Source organism: Buteo buteo, chromosome 4, assembly GCF_964188355.1.
Source record: "Buteo buteo chromosome 4, bButBut1.hap1.1, whole genome shotgun sequence".
In the NCBI taxonomy this organism is placed as follows: Eukaryota; Metazoa; Chordata; class Aves; order Accipitriformes; family Accipitridae; genus Buteo; species Buteo buteo.
The window spans coordinates 43,429,740-43,447,933 of NC_134174.1; the positions used below are offsets into that span (position 1 = coordinate 43,429,740).

Genomic DNA, 18,194 nt, shown 5'->3' on the forward strand with positions numbered 1-18,194 from the left:
GTATTATTGCATTTTCTCACTCTATAAAAGTACTTTGATCATGCCCTTTTGACATCATCTTTAAGATTATTCCAAGTCCCACCATTTATATGAGTCAATCTGCCCTACTTTGGGAAGCAAGGACAGGCAGAGAAAGATAGAAAAGGAGATCTGAATATCTATGTTGCAAAGAAAAGAAAAAAAGCAATTTATGTGGTGGGAGTGGGTCTGAACTGAGGAACCACATTCATAAATTCTTATTTCAGAGACAGTAATTAGAAGGAACGAAGATTCACATTGCAACAATTGTCTCTCAAAGCCTCTTTCTCTGAGGCTCTGAGACATCAAAGGAATTTGGGACCAACATGTTCTAGATGAGGGGGTGGGAGGGTGTGGTGGGGTGCAAAGAGAACAAAGGAATAGCAAGAACTGTTTTCTGGATTGTATAATCCTTAACTCAAGGGTACACTCAAAATATGACAATACAATAGTTTCAGAAGCTACAACACTCTCATTTATAGTACTGCTAAGAGAATACTGTAAGATTCTGAAAACATACCAGAGATTCAGGGATAATAAATATATATATAACATTAAAGGAAATGGTTGTTTCAGAGGTCTGTGGTTGGATGGTTACTATAAGTAGACTTCCACACATGCAATGCCTGGTGTCCCTTATGTGGCATGTATGACTGAACCCGAAGTATACTTACCCTTCATATAGGTCTGCAAGAATAACAATAAAGTTATGCTTCTGCCTGGGACATTTGTCTCCAACATTGCCAGAGGTCTGTACTATGCAAAAATACACTTTTTTTTTTCCCTTTATCGTAAAAGCTAACATTAATACAAGGAATCTTCAGCCTGCTAGCAGTGGTGGACCAACAGTTCCCAATATCACTACCTTGATGCTAGGTCACTCCACTTGCACTGTGTGCAAGTTGTCTTAGGCAAATATTCATTGACTACAGATACCTGCATGAGTCAACTATGAATCACAAGATCCTTCTACATGAACACCATAAAATCAGGAATAGTATGTATTTGAGAAGGAAAAAGAAAAAAACATCAGCATTAGCTGCCATACAATCTCAGACCAGCATTGCTCCTTTAGGTATGGGAGTCAAGAAAGCAGAGCTGGCTGTTGATGACCTCATCAAGGTCTTGCACACAGGCGAAGCAGCTTCAGCATTAACAACCATGCTAATCTGCCCCAAATCAAACAGGCAATTACTCTGCTACTTCCATGAATTCCGAGGCAAGTATAATTTGATAGTTAGACATTAATAAACCTGCTTCATGGATCTTACCACTATCTGATAAAGAAGCTTTCTTTTACTATCTCTTTAATGTTATTAAATAAACTCGTATCTGGCTAAATAGGCTTCACAAGTGCTAATCCTAGCCTAAAGCATTCTAATGGATTGACTCTTCCTCAGTAGGGCTATATAAATATTTATAAAGACTTCACATGAAGAGTAGATCTGACACAGAACTTTAAAAGACTTTTCAACATATACAGAACCTGGAGAAAGAAGAGATTTTGTAAAGACAAAATAGCCCTTAAAAACCCACTCTTAAATCCTGAAGGGCTGGTAATAGCACACAAATATATATATCTGAATCTACACACAAGTTTCGCATCAGGGCCACGCTACCAGCCTTCCAATAGTGACATCTTATGCTCACAGGCTGCCTTATAAGTTTTTCTTCTTACCTGGCCCATCTGCTTTTCTCAATAGACAGATTTTTCCATGCCCCTAACAAAGAAAAAAGTGATTACGCTGTTTTTCTGACTTGTTTCTGAGTGGAGAAGAACCAGCACTGAAAGCCAAACATGCCATCCATTCTCCCTTTAAAAAAGTAAGTCTTCTCCAATACAAATTACATTAGAAAAGTAAGTATTTCTTTGAAGAGTGCAGAAGAGAAAGCATGAAATCCTGTCTCCACTGATAAAGCAAATTGTTTCTAGCCACTGTAGACAGGATTTTCCTAAAGATACAAAGGGGTGGCCCTTCAGCCTAGGCCCAGAAGTTCAGCCACAGGATAAGTAAATGATTTATTTTATTGCCAGTACAGCAAGTTTCTACCAATTAAAACTATTCCCCCACATCAATATTATAGATGAGAAAATGATACACCAGCAATTTAAGCTCTTCTCCATCCTGAGATCAAGTAGCTACCATTTTCAATTTACATGGCATTAGTATTTGATTAAGCTATTTCTTTAAGAAAGCATATGAAAGAATAATATTTTCTGCCACACAGAACAGATATACCATGTATCCAGCTAAACACTAGCCCTGATAATGCAGTGTTTTCATCACTATTATCAGTACAGGGATTGGAAGAGACTACTCTCATCTCCAGGTAATTACAGTATAGGCAAAACCTTCAGTTGAACCTTTTCTCCACATATAAGCCCAAACAAGATACCTGATTTTCCAAATTTGCAAATAGCCGGTCTATCTACACACAACATTTCAACATCCCCTGACCGAAAATAAACTTGAAATTAACTTCCATGAACCTTCTTTGGGATCACCAGACAGTCTAGATTGCAACATAATTGCTTCTCAGCTGTAGAACTGCAAGGAATATTAGACATGTGCCATATTCTCGCAGACCACACCAGCCCTCACGTTAACTTCACTGCACCAGTATTACACAAGATTTATAGGTCTTGAATTAGTGCATTTTAGGTTTAATAAATAAATTAAATCTAAGCTCCATGAATTTCCAGTAGTCCTACAATGACACTGCCTCAGCCAGTGATCGCTGGTTTCCCCTGCATTCTGGGCAGAAGGTAGAAGACCAGGCTGTAAAGGACAAGACAACCATTGGCTCTGTATACAGCAGTTTTTACAAGCCAAACCATATTCCACTAGGGGTTTATCAAATCAAAAAAAAGATTTCCCACTTGCCAAAATATGACCTCAAGAGGACAAACCAAGTAAGTTCTCTACCAACAACATATCTATTCATTTCTACTTGGGGGGAGGTGGAGGAGAGAGTGGAGAAAAAGAGCACTTCACATAAACAACAGTTCCTCAGAAGTTCTCTCCAGAGAAACTGGTAAACATATGGGGAGAAAAAGACCCAGAAGCTGTTGCTGTTGCCTTGAAATCAAGAAGTTACTATGAAAAATAACATCTCTAGTTTCGTGTTCAAAAATAAATCAGGAAAATAAAATCCATTCTGTTCCTTTTCTTTCCTTACTTTGCAACTATCAATGGCCTTGAAGCAATGCTTCCCAGAAAGTTAGTTGTGTCCTTTACTGAGAAACTGTGCACCGCTCTGGCCTGGTACATGAACTCAATTTAAAGATATTTTTCTATTCACAGTCTGAATTATTTTCTTACCTTGTAAGAATTCTCTACTCTTAGAAATAAGCCATAAAATCCAAAGTACTCCTATCAGCAAATTACCTGTATAGCTTTGTATTTAGAGAATGATTGGCTGGTTTGAAACTAGGGTCACATGTGCAGACATTTTAATGAGTTCCTGTCGTGGTTTAACCCCAGCCAGCAACTAAGCACCATGCAACCGCTCACTTACTCCCCCCATCCAGTGGGATGGGGGAGAAAATTGGGAAAAAGAAGTAAAACTCGTGGGTTGAGATAAGAACGGTTTAATAGAACAGAAAAGAAGAAACTAATAATGATAACACTAATAAAATGATAACAGTAGTAATAAAAGGATTGGAATGTACAAATGATGCACAGGGCAATTGCTCACCACCTGCTGATTGACGCCCAGTTAGTCCCCGAGTGGCGATCCTCCCACTCCCACTCCGCCCAGTTTATATACTGGACATGACGTCACATGGTATGGAATACCACATTGGCCAGTTTGGGTCAGGTGCCCTGGCTCTGTCCCCTCCCAACTTCTTGTGCCCCTCCAGCCTTCTTGCTGGCTGGGCATCAGAAGCTGAAAAATCCTTGACTATAGTCTAAACACTACTTGGCAACAACTGAAAACATCAGTGTTATCAACATTCCTCTCATACTGAACTCAAAACATAGCACTGTACCAGCTACTAGGAAGACAGTTAACTCTATCCCAGCTGAAACCAGGACAGTTCCGCTTTGGAAAGACCACTTGACATAGCACAGATCTATGTTTGTTTCTCTTGCTCACATTGACACAGCAGACTACTCCTTCAGAGTCTACTCAACAGCAGTAAAAATGGATTCAAAGTTTTTCTTTATAGGAAAGAAGAATTTTGTGCCACACATGCAGTACTTTTGCCTAGTCCTGTTATAGCATTCCATCTTTCAAAATTGCACACATCATCTTTGACTGGTTACAAGTAAATAGCACTGTAGAGTCTTATTCAGACTATAGAAGTATGAAAAATCATCACATAAGAGCAACGGAAAAAGCTGGGGGACATTATACAAAAGCAACATAGTTACAACTTTGAGCAGATCTGGGGTGATGAATTAATATTGTGGCCTGTTAGACATCTCTGGAACAATATGCAATATGGAACAAAACACAAAACTCCTGCCAAAATGCATGCAAAGTGAGCAAGTTCTCCAAGAACAGCTCTAAGACCCAGCAGCACAAATATTGTATGCTTTAGGTTCAACAGTCCAACAGACTTGACCTGTAGCTAACTGAAAAACATGCAGGTGATATCCTGTTTCAAACTCAGGAATACTATTTTTCCACAGAACTATGTACAGTTTCTTCCAGTTTGTGCTTGATGGGCTTGACGAGAACAGGTAGAACAGGAACATTCATTGCCTCTACCACTGCGTTCTTTTTCCTAGAGGGACTACTTCTCTGGTGTCAGTACCTCCACCTTTCACTTTAAAACAAACATTTAATTCATGTTTTCTGTTGGCAACTAATAATAATAATAGGCTGACTGCTTACTCCTATCTAAACATTTTACATAAATTTCCAATCATTGATGATTAGGTAGTACCCATACACCATAATAACACATGCTTAGTGGAAAATAACAAAAGCAAAACTATTATTTTCATATAGATGCAAAACTTTACCCTGAGAGTCACAAGCTGCAGTCTGGTGGCAAAATAATAGCAGGGAAAAAAATAACAGAATACAATAATAAAAGACAACAACAATCTGCACACTTACGCTAGAGTGGATCCACCTCCTTGCTAACACGAATTACCAGTTAAACTCAGTCACATTCACATATACCATTGGAGCAGGATCCTGACTCCACAGCATGACTGGAGATAGTTGTGTATCATTTCAATAAAACATTTTTCTTCCTCATTCACATACTTTCTATATGTATTCACACTAATATTCCTTTTGATAAGACCCTCCAGAAAATAATTAACTTTAATAGCTCTTCTGCAGCTCAAGCTGCACAACTGGGTGGCAAATGTAAATGAGCTTTCTACAGCAAAACTTAAGTCTTCAAAAGAACTATAAGAAAAAAAAAAGATTACAGGTTCAGCACTGCTTCTGGTGTAAAATGTATATTTGTGATAAATGTATCAAATCCCCTAAAAACTACACCCATTGAAACTTCATATTTAGGCTGATTTGCTTTCCAAATCATATAGACAGCACAGTTGTGTACAATCCTTTAACAAGTACAACCACAGAGAAGTGCTGAGAGATTTAAGAGAAATAAAAGCATGATCAGCTAGCTTGTAATCTTCTTTTCTCTTATTCTCCTCCCTATAGCTGCATTAAATTGCCTGTTGAGAACAATAACATATTTGTGCTTTTATAGGTAGAATGATTTGTATTATGTAAAGATTTGGCTAACAGAGAAAAGATGCATTCACACTGAGCTGGATTACATGCTGTTAATAATTTTCTGGATGCTCTAGGGTACCCATAATTCTGGAGGACTACAGATTAGCATTTGAATGCTCTGTAATACATCTCAAAGCAGACTTCTTTAATTTATTTTTTGCCATTTTTCTAGAACAACCCTAATCAGAAATCAAATCATTGAAAGTTTTGGAGGAAAGTGTATACCACATTCAAGTTTTTATCCCCCACCCCCACACACCCCTAACAGTACACAGAAAAATCTGTCTTTTCCTAACTCCCACACCATTTCAATAGCTTTCATTAGAATGTCAGACTACCAAGACTATCTTATCAGGCTTGCAGTATTGTTCTATGCATATTGAATAAATGGGTAACTCAGCAAGCAAATCAGAATCTGTTGTTCTGAATAAAAGCTCAAGCTATCTAGAAAGCTGCTTTTGCTGGGGGCTAGCTTCTGTTTCAGAAAGTAATCTTAAAATACATTATTTTAACAAAATTAATAAAATACCTCACATTGCAAAGAAATACCCCTCAAAATACGCTAACATTCTTTTGTCATTGAGTATAAACTTCAGCATAGACCAGACTCCTGTATTTCTGTTTTCATGAAACACTGAACTCTTCTGGCCACCATTTGCTAAACATTGAAATCCTTTGTAAACTGTGTATGTCTTTTTTATAATTTTTGAAATACTTAGTACTTCAGAACAGTCTTATAGTATATGACTCTCTAATAAACATTATAGTCTCAGACAAATTCAACAGGGAAGCATACTATAATGGTTTTTATTTAATAAATTACTTTTTTTGCATTATAAGGTTCATCTAGCAAGTACACATTCACTGGACAAAATATACTTTTCATGACCTTTGGTCCTCAGTTATAATTAGTTGTCTGGTCCCAGTTGCTTACAGTGTAAACGAAGACTGATAAACCCAAATTGGCTGCATGTATTTATTACATTACAACAGAGCTGCCAACTGTCTAACCATTCTAATAAAAAACTTATTTTCAACCATTCTAATAAAAAACTTATTTTCTAAGTTTTATGTTTTATTGCATGTATGACTCCCTTATTGGTTAGCATTTTGGAGTTGTGGAAAAGGTTATGAATTTAGAAACTGACTGCATTCATATCATATTTAAAACTTAATGCTATTTTATTAAAGACATATGGGCCTCCAAAGTACACATATTAAATGTCATGTAAGAAAAGTAGCAGTTTAAATCATGGTCAAATTCATTTTTGACGTGACTCCTGAGGCTTCCCAAGATCTGAACTATTTCTTTGTAAATCTGGCAGTTTAACCACGCTCATAAATCACTTTCAAAGCGTATTATTTCTTAATTTTACTGCATTAGAGAGCATTTGGCCTACACAGTGAACTGTTTGTAACCGTTATGTGAACAAAGTTGTATATTTATTCTTACAATGTGGGAAGGAAAAAAAAAGTCCTAATTTCTCAATCCTGAATTTACTTCTTATTTTAACCCAAATGATATATTTCCTAATGAAACTTGCCACAGTAAGGTATGTAGGATAGTTTGCTGTATTGACGTAACAGAAAACTTCATCTCCTTCTGCTTCAAGCTCATAAATTAGAAACACAAAGGCAATAGTAATTTAATCATTAAGCAAATATCCCACAGGTTCTTCTACAAGAAAGAATGACTAAGGTTTTCAAGCCCCACTGAGGTTGAAAGAGAAATGAATCATCTTTGGGACAATGCACATGTGTTTACTAGGCACCTTGACATAATGTCCTTTGATACATTAGAACTGAAGCATACCATAAATACACTTAAAAATTAAACATACGTAACTTAAGGACAGATCCCCTGCCCGCTAAAGTCCCAAGAAACCCTAGCTCCAAAACAGATCATTCACAGAACAGGATTCAAAGCAATGCCATTTTTGAAGCGTGATTGAAATTTTCTTTATTTATCAGAGAAGTTCCTAATGGCAGAGTTAATTACAATTTGTATGTTTTCTTATGAACGTTTTGTCCTTGGATGCTGTGAATAACAAAGATAAATTAGGACAACAATTTACTGCAAAAGCTTTATACTCTCTTTAATTCCTTCAAACAGAACACCAGTCCTCAGTCACAAACATTTTTGAGCTTTTTACCCACACAATGAACCCATCATTTTCCCCTGAAACATGGATGCATAACCAAAGTCACCAAATCTTAGATGTTTTATGTCAGCTCCATTGCCTGCAAGATGGGCAAAATGCTCTTCAGTCAAGGTTTTCAAGAAAGTTAAAACATTGGTCTGGACAAGAAAATTTTGAAAAAGGAGAAAAAACGAAAATTCAAAGTTCAGAGAAATCACAGCATGTGATTTTGGTGGAAGATTTCTTAAGAGTTTTAAAGGGTGCTTGGATCAGGATAAGTTTGTGTATGTCTTTCACCTAGATCAATAAAGATTCCAGGTGTGGAAACTGACTGTAAAAAGGTTATCCCACTGCCCCTAAAAGTCAATTGAAAAATCTGTTGCTTCATTCAAAACTGGGTAAGATTTTCAATGGCCAGCCTGATTAGGACAAGCTATAATTAGCACTGTCTTCTGCAACCAGGCACAGAATTCAATAAAATTATTCTCCCATTTTAACATGATAAGGTTAGCATCCGCTTCAACTAACATTCAGGAACTGGAATCAGAATCTGTAAGTTCAATATGATTTTAAGGGAGCAGATGAAACTGTGCTGCATCCTTTTTCTTTGACAAAGGGAGCAGGTTTAGAAACTTATTAGGCAAAAATGTTCAGGATTTCTTACAAAATATCCCTTTGGCCTATATATTTCTGGTAAGGGTGGAGGCAAGGGGAGAAATATTAATCCTTCTCTGAAAACAAATTATTAATTCATTTTCCTGAAATAACTCATAAACCACCTACAAATTGGTCATATTCTTAGTCATTAATGAAGAAAGAATGACTGATACGCTTGAGCTTTTAGGAGATGACCTCATCTCTACCAGCTCTACGTGCCTCTTGGACCACACTCTGGCTGACATTAGTGCGGGGGAGGATTATTATTATAATGCTCTGATGTTCTTGACCTGTCAATATTTTGCAGCACATGGTCTCTCTTTTAGCACAACAGGAAAGGCAGGATTCAGCTGCTTAAACACAAACTTCTACTGCCATTTTAGCCACCCTACAGTACCTGGGCCTGGCCTCCCATGGTGGCTCCAGGAAAGCTTGCATCTCCCATAGATACTTATCTGCCATCCCTACAGGGACCTGCTGTATACTTTAGGGTATCTGAAATAGCACTAGACTGCTATTTTGAGACACTTGCATTGTTTTCAAAGTGATTAGAAATATTAGCCAATACCAGGTGCATTCGTTTTACCTCCTCTTTTGCTCCTGTCCTCTCATTCCATCCATCTAATTTGATTATGGCAACACTAAAAAACAATCTAGCTTTAATTTCACAATAAGACGCTGTATGTTGTGCTGCACCATGTTTTATATGAAGACATGGTCCTTTATCCCCTGACATAATTTAGGTTTTCACACCTGAACTTGTAACCTGCAGATCTCTGTAGACTGTTCTTTTTGACCACAATGCCAGTGATATCAAAAGGAAACACATAGAAGATAAAATCCGCTTCTGTAGAATCAGGGACTACAGCGTTATCACAGACATCATCAAAAAAGTCATTGTGCAACCAAAAACTTTTTGCTAATGGCAAGCAAAACCAAAGAATACTAGGGGAATAACAATTTGCAGAGAATGACATGTCGAAGGTACTCTATTTCTTATTGGTTTATTTACTTCTTTGGTCTGGATATAGAAACTTCACTAACACAAAGTTGTCAACTACATCATAAGAGAAAGTTTCTTGAAAGATTTATATTAATGAAGTAGTACTTCAAGGCAGAAAAGAAGAAAAAAGAATACAGTCATTCGAATCACAAACTCTGTTTACATCATGGTCTTCCTGATAGCATGTTTTCCCTTATTGCAAGATAACGCTACTGAGAAGGTCACAACAAATCATTTTTGTCTTCATTTGCAGTAGCCATTGTCTAACAGTTGGTGACCTTTTGATGGGTCAGTGGAACAGTGAAGCCAGGTCTTAACACAGCATACATACACACTGCAGAGCTTGCTGTGAAAACTATATGGCATCCAATCATCATCAAAACAAGCAATAAATATAAACTCAGCCATGACAGTTCTTTCCAACTTTTGAACCAGGTGCTTCACATTTACAAAATTACAAGTAGACCCTTTGGTAGTGGTAGTTTGCCACTGATTTTCTCTCTCTGAAATCTTGTCGTGACAAGCAGCTTTCAGAAAAAAAAAAGAATATTTTTATAATTGGACCTTTGTTTCATGGCTAAGAATTAACATATATTCTAACCATCACAATTAAGACTACTTCTATGTAATGACTATAATGACTCATCAATGTGATTAAGACTACATGAGACAGTGCCTCAAAGTCCAGGGAGGGGGAAAAAAAAAAAATCACCTATAGGAACAAAAGAATTGGCCCAGAGTTTTGCCAATGCCATATTTAATACAAATTTTTTTGGACAAAATGCAACATATGAACAAATCCTATACCTAGCAGTGGTGTCATCTGAAAATGAGATCCATTGCATTAGTTTTTCTGAAAAGAGGGACTACAAGAGAGTGCAGTGAACTCTGCTTGTACAGCAGCAGTTTTTTCTTTTCCAAAAGAAAAACTAACAAAACTTATAGGATAAAATTCTAGCCATACTGATCCATTGGGAATTTAAACCATTCATGATTCTTGACCTACTGTCTGATATCACATTATTACATTCTGCTTAATGGCATTTTGTTAAGTAGACTGAATAGGCTGATCACAAGACAAAAGCCAGACCATATGCTTGCAGCATCTAATATTTGAAGTTTCCATAGTTCTGAACCCACAAAAAGAAAAAAAAGAAAAAAGTACACAAAACAAAACAAACAAAAAAACCCAGCAGTAATAAACAAGTTGTCATGCTAGCTTCTTCAATTAAATGAATGTGTTAACGATATACAGTGCCTATTGCCATTCACCAGAGAACGTCCAAGTGCTTTACAAATATTAAATAAGTCTTACAAAGGGATCAATTTGCTCACTACTACTGAAAGATAGACACCTTTCAGGTGCAAAGTAGCAGCTGGTTAACTAGCACACTGCAACACTACATAATAGTTTAGGGCAGAAGGTGGAGAAGAATGCCTTAGTAAATTGAGACTGCAGAGGAATCCATGGAGGCAGAATGTAATTACCTGAATTGGAATCAGGCCAGGGCTCCAGAAGTAACACCCCTTCCTATCTGAAAAGTGCATTGGGATCATTAATGACTAAAATGACACTGGCTTCATGACAATCATATACTTTTTTTTTTTGGTAAGGAATAATTTTAGGAAAGAGTCATCACCTTTGCATTCTGTATCTTCAATAGCAATTAGATACTGAAATGTAGCCTACATAATACATTCCCAAAGAACTAAATATATATCAGTTTTTCAAGAATTATCACCACAAGAACAAACAATGAAGAGTCTTTCCCCCTACCCTAACACACATATGACCCACACATATCTATTCTTCCTTCTTGACAGCTGGAATTACAGCAGGCTAAGCAGAGAGAATACATTCTGTTTAAACTCATTGCTTTTCTCTCATTTACTGACTGAGATTCTTTCTCTCTAATCACGTGACCTGTCATACGTGAAGACACAAAATACAGCAAAAAACCAATCAAGTCCCTTTAAACGTCTTAGCTTGCAGATTCAAGTACTGCATGCAAGCTTCTTACTTTCCAAGCTCTTTGTAGCTCAGATTCCCATCTTTAACTTTACTATCATAACTGTCTTTGTTTCCTCTTTACTGACCCTTTTCTTCCCTCTGCTGCTTTTTCCCAAGCCTGCCTTTCAGTTTGCTTTAATGCAGCTGCCCTTGCAGGCACCTGGAAGGCAACTCTTTACTGACTGGCCTTAGCAGACTACTCTAGATCCTGTTACTAATTCCACCTTTTCCAAGAGCAAGAGCTTCCTCACATGGTGCACAAATTCACAGCCAGATCAAATTTAGTTTTAGGTTTCTTCACTAGGACAACATACTATGTAGCAAGTGCAACACCGGTCTGCTATTGATCATATGCAAAGACAGTGGGATCTATTGCACAATAACTTCAACCAAAGCATGGGGTCTATGGCTCTCCTTCATATGCACATTTAATTTGATATATAATCAAAGGAAATGTAAAAGAAGCTGTGACATATTCAGCTAATTACTGAATTATTTCATCCTAAGACTACATATTAGGCAAGATCCAAACTACAGTAGCACTGCTTGTTGACCTGTATCCTCGTATACTGTGACTGTATATTCTCAGTTCCGCATATCATTCTCCACAGTGTTTCACAGGTGTCTTCCATAGAACTTCATTAGCCATTAGATGAACTACCAGCTTTCTGCTTCTTAGTCCAATATATAAAATTTCAGTCACGCCCTTAAGCCACTTATCACTTGCACAGCTACAATAATTAGCTTTCCCATTTCTGAAAATCTCATGTCACTAATTTACCCTATAAGCACCATGAGATGTGATAGATTTTATCTCTCAACATTGAATCAAGACATATCCATATTTTGGGAAGTAATTTTTTGTTGCTACAAAAATTGCAGACAGCTTTAGTGACCTTTTTAAAGTGTTCTGAACATAGTATTCTTGAATTTATGAATATCACAGCTCAAATTCCATTTCTGGATTCATTGTGCTTCATGGTGAGCTCACGCACACATACACATACCAAATAGACTGCTATTATTGCAATGTGACTATCAAGGGGACACACAGATATTCTCAGAAACAGAGGTAGAAAATACTATTTGATGTTTCAAAGATTGGATCATATCCAAAAGTTTCTTCTGGTTGTCTTTGCAACTAATTGGATAATACAAACATAAAAGAATCTAAACTTCCAAGTTAAATAAAAAAAATGAAAGTGTGGATCAGTATACCATATGAATCAGAAAGCAGAAGGAAAAACCTAAGCTCATCTCTCAGTTCTCCAGCACCTCGATCACTTCTTAATGTTGGTATTTCACCATGCTTTTCTTATTTCTTATTTCACATTAATCACCACACCTATTCCCCTGAAGGCCAAAAAAAAGCTTAGTTCAAGATGTCACACTCCAGTTTTAGAAAATAAGTAAAATCCACCAGTTTAGAGAAAAATATGCAAATGCTATTCACACACAATTATTTCATAAAATTTTTATATACGTATGTTTGCTTACATGTGTTTTGGATCATGGGATTTGTTTAAGATAATGGGGCTTTAAAAATTAAAATCTTTGAATGACTGAACTTAGCTCTATCAGCTTAGTTCTAGCAAGTGCCACTCTTGTATCTGGCACATCCTACTCGGCAATGTTCTCTCCTAAATCGCCAAGGTGTTCATACAGAACATAAATATAAATTCTGGCATTTTATTTTTTCAATTATTCTTTATTCCTAATTTTGATGTGTCATTAGGGGATTATGAGGCAATCACGTTATGGACTCTTGCTTAAAATACTTTTCAAAGAGCAAAGTAGATACTTCAGTGTGCCAAATAGCAGCATGACTGCTACAATGTCTTTGAAGTCAATATTATTTACTGAATCACAGTTTAGGTTGGAGTCTTAAATTTGTGACGTTGTTCTGTTTTAGTATGTGAAACCTTGACATCTGGATGATAAGAAACCCTATTATGTAGAAGCTCTCTCAAAGAGGTATCTTGCAAGCTAGCAGTTCATTGCCACAATGATTCTTTACACTTTAAAAGCCCTTTGCCTTTTACGTACTTCAAATGCTGTAAGTTCATAAGCCAAGATCTCTACACAATGGTGCTGGTAAAAGGAAAAAAAAAAAAAAAAGAAAAAGTGAGCAATGCAGATGTTCTCCAAAGGTTTATCTGTCACCTTTTATTTCCTTTTTAAAACCAACCCCATTTTCCTAATTTAGGGAGGGGGTGGGGAAAGGCCCATGAGATGCATTAGCAAAAATGCCTTGCCTAAATTCTTGGAAGCAGATAGAACGCGTCTATTTAAGAAAAATATGATTCCTGTTAAATAGTTAAGGACAAAAATTACTAAAATCACTCCCTATGCCTCATCTGATTTTAATAGAATTTGAAAAAAGCATATATCAGCATTGGTCACTTCAATAATGAGCTTTTCCTATGAGCTTAAACACAAGAATACTGACTATGATCTGAAAGCAACACTGTAGATTTTAGCTCATGTTATTTCTTAAGCTGTTCTGCCTAAATATTTACTCTTCCTATCATAATAATCTCCCTCTACCCTCCAAGTAACAGTGTGAGCAAGAATCACATACACTCATCACATGAAACACAAATATTAGACTTGCCTTTCTGCTTAAGCGTCTCCATCTTAGTTCCTTAGAGAACAAATGCTGTGTCAGGTTTTACAATTACAAGTTGTGATGAAAACAATGCATCTGAGGGCAAAAAAAATTCAAAACACCTATACTGCCATCTTTTGTTGTACAGTTTCCTTTATACCCAGTGGACAAGATGTTCTTGGTAAAGTTGAAAGAAAGCAGAATAACTCCACATAATATTAAGTCAGTTACTTGGAAGTATACCTATGCATACCCGCTGACAATTTGGTGCTATAAGCTGCAAGACTCTTGCATGTCACCAAATGCACACTGTTTGCTTTTGCCAGTATAAATAAAACTGATAAAAACCGTTAACTTTAAAAATGCAGTAAGTTAAAAAATAGTTGTTGGGCAGAAGGGTTGCAAAATACTGGGAAATATATGTATTTTCTAAAAGCATGTGCATTAACCCACTATTAAGCAATTAAATTTATCTTTAAAGAGACTTATGACAGCGTGTATCTATTCATAGCAACACACTTTAGATGTAATGGATATATCTACATTTTATCATCTAGGTTAAAAGATCATGAAAATAGACCATTAAGATAGGAAATTATTATGTGCTTTGATACATCATAATTTAATTTTGTTTGTTTATATCATATGCAATGTAAAAATGTGGAGTCTTAAAATGTATTCTCAAATCACATTCTGTTTTGCATCTCTAAGTTTTAAAGATGAAACAGTTGGAAGCACAATTCATATACCTATAAACCAAAGGAGGGTACAGTTTTAAATAATCATGTCAAGAAATGACAACTGTACTCTTTGTAGAAGCAGCAATGAATAATTACAAAGCTGGGACATAATTAAGCAATTTTGACTGTCGTATTCTTGAGCTGTCTTTCTGATGTGAAGTGCTGTCATGCCCAGAAACATACTTCACACTGGACAGGCGTCTTCCACTTTGATCTACACTTATGCCAGTGAAATGAGGTCATGGTCTGGTCATTAAACAAGGCTTCCTCATCTAGCTCAATGTCTCTTATCCAGCCAGGCTTACCCAATCTTTATTAAAATCAGGCATGATACAATGTTCAATATTTTGACAAAAGAAAACATAAACATCACAGAATAATGAAGTTTAGCTCACTTACATAGCGAGATGGAATACTGCATTGTAACATTAAACTGTTTTCTAATAAATGACTGCATCTTTCCATAAGATAGTCATATCACAAACCGATGCATTTTAAACAAAGGATGAAATGAAGCAAAGCACAAGAAAGTGCAGTGTTCTGTTAAAAAAAAAAAAAAAGAAAGAAAAAATAGGGAAAAAAGAAAGAAAAAATAGGGAAAAATGAAAGTAAAAAAATTTATATAAAATAAAATATTTATGACTTAGTCATGACTGGTGATTGCTAGATACTTTTGCATTCGAGTAAACACAAGCTAGTCAGATGGAAATTTCTTGCTTTTATTCTCACTTTGTGTATTTTTTTTGGTGGGGTATTTTGCGCTCCCAAGTATTTCATGTCAAGACTAAAATGAAAACAAGTCCCCACATCACAGCCTCTTTAGATCATCAGCCTGCCTTTTATGCTGAATAAGCCATGCCATCTCCTGCTTATCATAATGGGGAAAAAAACCCCACCTAAATTAGGATTTGGGTTTTTTTTTCTGAAAAATCAAGTCTGATAGGCTCACTGTTGTTAATACATCTGGCAGAACAACATTTCCATGTGGCAAGCACCAACATAAATACTAATCACTCCAGCTCCATTCCTGCAAGCATAGGCTGACACACTAGCTACTACCTTATAGGGAGAAGGAAAAAAACATTCTTAGGAAGTTAACTATCAGCAGAGTCTTATATCACTAGGTCAACTTCTTAAGTTTTTCTAACAACCAATAGCGGATGTGCTGCAGTCTTCCTCTTAGTTTGGATCAAGGTGTATTCTCCTCTAACTAGTTTCAGAAAGCTTAGAATATATTACCACTATCTGTCTGTTAAATTTGGCTGAAGCTGGTCAAAAATCTCAACAACTCTATGGGAGGCTCTGATGAACAGAGAGCACAAGATTCAGGAAACCTGAAGGCTGAAGAATAAAAATCCATTATGTATTCAATATATAATATATGATAGAATTTGAAAGTACAGTTTTTCTGCACATCATCTTTGTGATATATAGAGGAATGCTGCTTGTTATGGTCTTTGAGTATAACTGTAAATAGCTATATACATACAAATCTGCATCTGAAAACATATATGCAGAGAGGACTCCATGAGTGTTCTCAGGCATAAAAAGAGTTTGCATGCATGCACACATACTGTAAGTATGAATATCCTAGGAAACAAGCACAAATTCAAAACAATTTTAAGAGGTTTATAATAACTGTCCTGCATCCAATTTAATATTTATTTTAAATTAGTCACTTGTGTAATATGTATATAATATTGTATGATGAGGGTAATTTTGTAGCACCTTAAGAAGCATTAATTCATGCCATGAAAAGCATTTACAATGATTTTACCACCAGCAATTTGTACCAAGCAATTTATAAAGCAGAAAAAAACCCCCCGCTTTAGTATGGCAATAACAAGAGTAAATTTGAGCCTTCTGCAAATTTGCTGAAATAAATGTATGTTTTATCATAAGACTTAGTGGGTAAATAACTCAAAACTAAACAAAAGGTTCAATTACAGATATGAAAGATAAAGATGTTATCTCTACATTTGTGAAGTAATTTACCCTTAGCAATTGACTTAAAAAGAGGTTTCATCCAGAAAAGGAACTTCAAATTTAAGGAAGAGACACTGTTTTTCTTCTCTTACACAATTAAGTTGGTTAAAATTCAAAGAGCAGACTCTTAAATGAAAAATCTAATTGCTAATAAAATTCAAAAAACACTTCACCAGATCCAAAATCTGATTAGATAAGAAGAATTATAAAAGAAGACAAGACACATATGCTGTATCTAACACATTTCAGCTGTTGCATTTGGCCAGATTCAGCAAAGATGGTTTGCTGTGAATAAGACATCCACAACAGCTTAGAAATAATTTCATTTATTACATATATGAAGCTGAAAACAATAAAACAATATATCAAAGCTATGCGTGTATTTGAACTGTTAACATTTTAGTAGTTATAAATGAATCAGTCTGAATTAATTTGTTATGCACTGCAATTGTACTTGTGATAATGCATTTATCTAGCAACACTGTTAGGCTACCAAACAGTGCATTTCCATAGCTGCTATCTTATTATTCAGCATCATTGGAAATCTGCAATAAATTATTGATGGTATATTTTAGAGAACAAAACAGTTAACAGAAAGCAAGTAGACTGAAAACTTGACTGGAGTTTTAAGAAAGATCTGCAGCTCTAAAACACTCTGCAGCTCAGATTGCTGCCATTGTGTATTGATCAACAATGGAAAAAGAAGGTAAAGTAGAGAATTCACATTCACATTTCATTTGCATCAGCAGTATACAGTATGCCCAGAGTTGATGCAAGTGGTATCAAAAGCTCAGAGTACTGAAACTGTCTCTCTGATGTTGTCAATGCTTATTAGCAGGACACCACATTAAGTAACATCATACAAAATTAGAATCACCTGGTCCACTAAAAGCCAATAAACACCACAGGTGTGAGCTTTGTGATAGACATTTGTGTTTAACACACAAGGCAGGGGACAACTTGTCAGAAAAACTGCATTCTTTCACAAAAGCATATCACACAGTTATTACATATCTTTAGACAGAGTAAAAAATATTCTTTTAAATTCAGTGACACATATTAGTTACTTTGTTGAAACAGAGGTTGGAAACCAGAAATTTGATAACATAACCACAGTCTATTAACCAGATGTAACAGTAAAGTTTGATATTAAAACACATAAAAATTACTAAGTCTTTTGTCCCTCACCTTCTACATTTATCAGTCCTTTCATTTGAAAGGTTTTGTCTGTTACTTTAGCGAAAAACGCAGCCAAGCTTTTAGAGTTATTTTAAAACAGTGATAATGATTCACATTGTTGTTACTTCTTCCATTTACT

General features: G+C 35.9%; 1 protein-coding gene across 1 annotated transcript in view; it reads right to left on the bottom strand.

Moving 5' to 3' along the window:
* LRMDA (leucine rich melanocyte differentiation associated) overlaps window positions 1–18,194 on the bottom strand; it is a 701,183-nt gene that overhangs the window by 270,850 nt on the left and 412,139 nt on the right. The window lies entirely within an intron of this gene.